The sequence below is a fragment of the Peromyscus eremicus genome, chromosome 6 (genome assembly GCF_949786415.1).
Source record: "Peromyscus eremicus chromosome 6, PerEre_H2_v1, whole genome shotgun sequence".
Taxonomy (NCBI): Eukaryota; Metazoa; Chordata; class Mammalia; order Rodentia; family Cricetidae; genus Peromyscus; species Peromyscus eremicus.
The window spans coordinates 89,183,709-89,188,367 of NC_081421.1; positions in this window are offsets into that span (position 1 = coordinate 89,183,709).

Genomic DNA, 4,659 nt, shown 5'->3' on the forward strand with positions numbered 1-4,659 from the left:
GAAGCACAAAGCAGATTCTCCGGCATTATGCTTCTCTTCAGCAATGGTACGGTGGTAATCACTCTTACTGTGATAACCACGTGTGCTTGCATACATCACATACACATTCACCTCATTATTGGCAGCATCAATTTTTTTATACAATAATATTTTAGTTAAAACATCTAAAGTTTTGTTTCAGATTGGCACTAACAAAGATTAATGTTCTGGCTGCAAGAAGTACTAACTCATTGGATTCCAGCTAAGCAGAAAGTTATCCACCCTCAAATCATTTGTAGATTCCTTTTTACTAATATACCTGGAACTGTGAGAAAAGAACACTCAAGAATTTTACAATTTTAAGTTATTAATGAAACTGGTGTTTTTTTTTCTTATAAAAAGGGCTTTAGTAATATTTCTTAAATTTCCCTTTTGTTTTGAAATACTTGAAGTCACCTTGGTAGCAGGAAAGGGAGTACCCATGGGTTGGTGGGAGTCTAGTTAGGGTGCTACTCAACGGTCAGCTGAGGAGGAGGCCATTTAGAAAGGAGAAGACTGTCAGTCCGGCCCTATGGCTGTAAGAAGGTGCTGATCATCTCCTATCCTCCTGTGGTGGCACTGGGGAAGGAATGAGAGTCATATTCTTTTGACTCCAAGGTGTCTAAAATAACTACTTAAAAATTAGGACGATCATAAATAATACTTAATGATAGATTTTTTTTCTAGACGTTACTAAGTATATTTGTATGTGGTCACGTATTTTCATTTTAACAACTGCATGTGTTAGGAGCTCTTTTTATTTACATTTCATAAGTGAGGTGTATAAAGCACAGAGAAGCTTGTCCTGTGTCTTACAATCTTAAGTGGGGGCACGTGGAGCCATGTGGAAGAACACTGCAGAAGGAAGTGAAATATTGGCCATCCGCAGATCCCACTGAGGCAGGAGGTGAGGAGAGAGAGCAGGACCATCTTATCCAGAGAGTCTCTCACATCAGCAGACTATGGTCTTTGGGAGCTGAGTTTTTTTCTGAGGAAGCCATACATGTGGTCCTTAGGAAGGCTGGTACTAGACACCTCCCACATAGCAGGAGAGGCTTCAACAAGACATCTTGAAAAAGTTTGTCTTTTCCTCTCTTTTCTACCCTTCCCACTCGTAAAGAAGTTGTGATGGAAGCCAAATTATGTGAGATATGAGAGGAGGGGAGGAGGGAATGAGGGGATAAGGGAAGGGGAGGTAGTGTGGTAAGGTGGGGGGTGGTGAAGACAAGAGAAGATGGGAAGGATAAAACAAGCATCCCTTCTCACTTCCACATCTTCACACTTGCTCTGAGTCTGTTTAAGCTGAGAAAAATAAATTCAAATTTCTCTCCTACTAAGACATCCCATACTTAAAGAGTATGGTGTTACTATGGAAAAATGCCAAGGAACAGATCTGTTTATACAGAGCTGAAGCTAAAATATCTCGTAAAACAAGGTGGAATAGAACATACTGATGCTATATAATGGTCTATAGATTCTCTTTGCAGATCAACTTACTGTGATTTAAAAATTACTAATGAAAACCTGTCACTCCACTAAAGGCACACAACGTCTTTACCCATCTCCACCCATGGTTTCACCTGGGATGAGCCAAAGTGATGCAGATACAGGTGAAGTGAAGTAAAACAGACGGACCCACAAGGAAGAGCCATGGACTTTAGCATTTGACAGAACTCCCATCTTTATATAGGGTTTGGATATGAAGAAATCATCAACACAATAGGGAAAAGTTGAGTATTCCTTTTGCTCAGGAGAGTAATTTTTCCTTAAAATTTGCTCAAACACTGTGAAGATGTTGCAAAGGCCATGCTTAAGTCTCTGTTGCTATTATAAACAGCACTGTCAAAGACAACTTAGGGAGGAAAGGTTATTATAGATTACAGGTTACAGTTCATTGTAGAGGGAGGCCAAAGCTCAAGTAAGAGATCATGGAGGAACACTGGTGATGCTTGATCTCCATGGCGTGCTCAGCTTCCTTTCTCACACAACCCAGGAGCATCTGTCCACTGGTGCTACTGCCCATGATGGGCCAGCCCCTCCACGTCAATCATTAATCATGAAAATGCCTCCCAGACATGCTTTCAAGACAATCTGATGGAGGTTATTCTCGGTCAGTTCTTCTTTCTTATTTTCTCCTCTTTATTAACTTTGGACTTTGCTGTTTTTCTAATGCCTAACAATGTAATGTTAGGTTGCATATTTGTAATTTTTCTTTTTTATGTGTAAGCTTACTGCTATAAATGTCTCACTTAGAATGACTTTTACTGTAACTGCTATAAACCTTGGTATGGTGGTATGTCTATTATTTTCATTTGTCCAAGATAGTTTTCAACGTTTCCTTATTTAATTGTAGAATAATATTAAATATTAAATAAATTAAATTATTTTTCAACCCTTGATAGGTAGAGGATGATGTAAAATAATCTGGAGTTAGAGTGCAGAATACGAATGTACAAGGCTCACCCATCTACACAAATGAGAGACTTTGGAATAAGGAAAAATAGTATGTCTTTGCATAGAAAGCACTTTTTATTTAAGTTTCACATAGCATCCTCACAAGAATCTTAGACAGAAGTCTTAATGTCCACTCTATAGGATGTGGACAGGAAAGGTGAACTGGAAAAATGACAATGTGAAGTAAAATAATGTTATTTATTTTGTACAATTGCTTTTAATATTTGAAGAAGTGTTTAATAAAAATATGTGATTACATCATTCCGCTCTTTCTCTTACCTCTTGTCCCTCACATGTCCCCTCCCTTCAACCCCGCCCAAATACCCTTCTTTCACACTTATAGCCTATTTTTCTTTGGTTAGTATTGTTTTACCTTTTGCTATTACTGTTTTATCTTTCTATATGCATAGGTCTATAAACACAACAAGCTGAGTCAATTTTGATTGTTTGTGTGCCTATGGCTTCAGGGCTGACCACTTTGTATTGGATATCTTCCTGTTACTGGTTTCTAGTTTCGTGTCATCTCAGTCTAAAATGACATATGATTTCAATCTTCCAAAACTTTTCCATACTCTTGCTGACTACCACATGATATCTCTTGGAGACTATCTCAAGTGTACTTGAAAAAGGATCTACTCTTCTCTTATTAATGGAATGTTCTGGACGTGTCCAGTAGGGTTGGTCAGTCTAAATGGAGTTTGAGTCCAGTATTTCTTTACTGATTTTTCTATCTGGTTGATCAGTCCATTGTTGAAAGTAAGGTGTTGAAGTCTCCTCTGATTATATTACAGTATTTCTTTCCTTTCAGATCTTTTAATGCTCACTTCATACATGTAGGTGCTGTGGTACTGATTGCATATGTTTTTACAACTGCTGTGTCTTCCTAAGACACACTTTTCATTCTGTAATCCCCTTTGTGCTACTTTCTAGTTTTGTCTTACTGCCTCTTTTGTCTAAATATAATCATCTGTGAACTCATTTAGTTTGTCAAAATATCCAGAAAAGAAGCACATATTTTAAATCATATAATGTTAGTGCAAACTTAAATAATCAAGACAAACCAAAGACTCATTAGCCAATTTAGAAATCTTTAGTCAAATCTAAGGATATTGTTTAGCTTTGCTATTGGCTTTGTTGCTTATTTAACAAAAAGAAGGGAAATTTTCAAAATGTAGTCTCAAGTAATTCAATTATTATGACATGAAGATAATTAATCTCATGAATGTTTCATGAAACAATTCAATAAGTTACCCATTCATAGGGCTGTAGACCCAAGAACATCTTTTTCCCACAAGTCCCTGATAAAGTAAGAGCAGCAAAAAGCCTTGCACTCAGGTCTGCACATTTATCTGCATCTTCTACCACTACTTAGTACTAACTCCAGAGATTTTGACCAAGACATCAGCTTTTCTAAGTTTCCATTTTCTCTTCTTCAAAACTCAGGCAAATCTCTAGCTGGGTGTGGTGGCACATGCTTTTAATCCCAGCCCTCGGGGAAGCAGAGGCAGGTGGATCTCTGTGAGCTTAAAGCAAGACTGGTCTACAAAGTGAGTTTCAGGACAGCCAGAGCTGTTACACAGAGAAACCCTGTCTCAAAAAAAAAAATAAAAATAAAAATAACAACCAAACACCACCACCACCACCACCACCACCACAACAACAACAATAGCAAAATCAGACAAATTTCTTTCCTGGTAGAACTCTGCATAAGTACACCCTTTAAACTGGGGAGATGCAACTAACCGGATATGCACTTCTTATGTGTGCATTATAAAAATGGGCGTGTAAAATCCCAGCAGAAGGTCTTAATCTAAGCACTCTGTCGCCTGTGTGCTAGAACCTTCCTTTGCTTCCAGATGGATGTCCACGAATGCCTCCCAAGTTGTTAGTTTGGAATGAAGCAGCTTCCGGGTAAAAGATGTGGATGAAGTGTTTATTTTCCTTCACATTGTCATTTTTTTCCAGTTCACCTTTCCTTTCCACATCCTATAGAGTGGACATTAAGACTTCTGCCTAAGATTCTTGTGAGGATGCTGTGAGAAACTTAAATAAAAAGTGCTTTCTATGCAAGGACATACTATTATGCCTTGCACACTCATATTCTGCACTCTAACTCCAGATTATTTTACATCATCTTCTACCTATCAAGGGTTAGAAAATGATTTAGTTTATCCCCTTTTTTGTGTA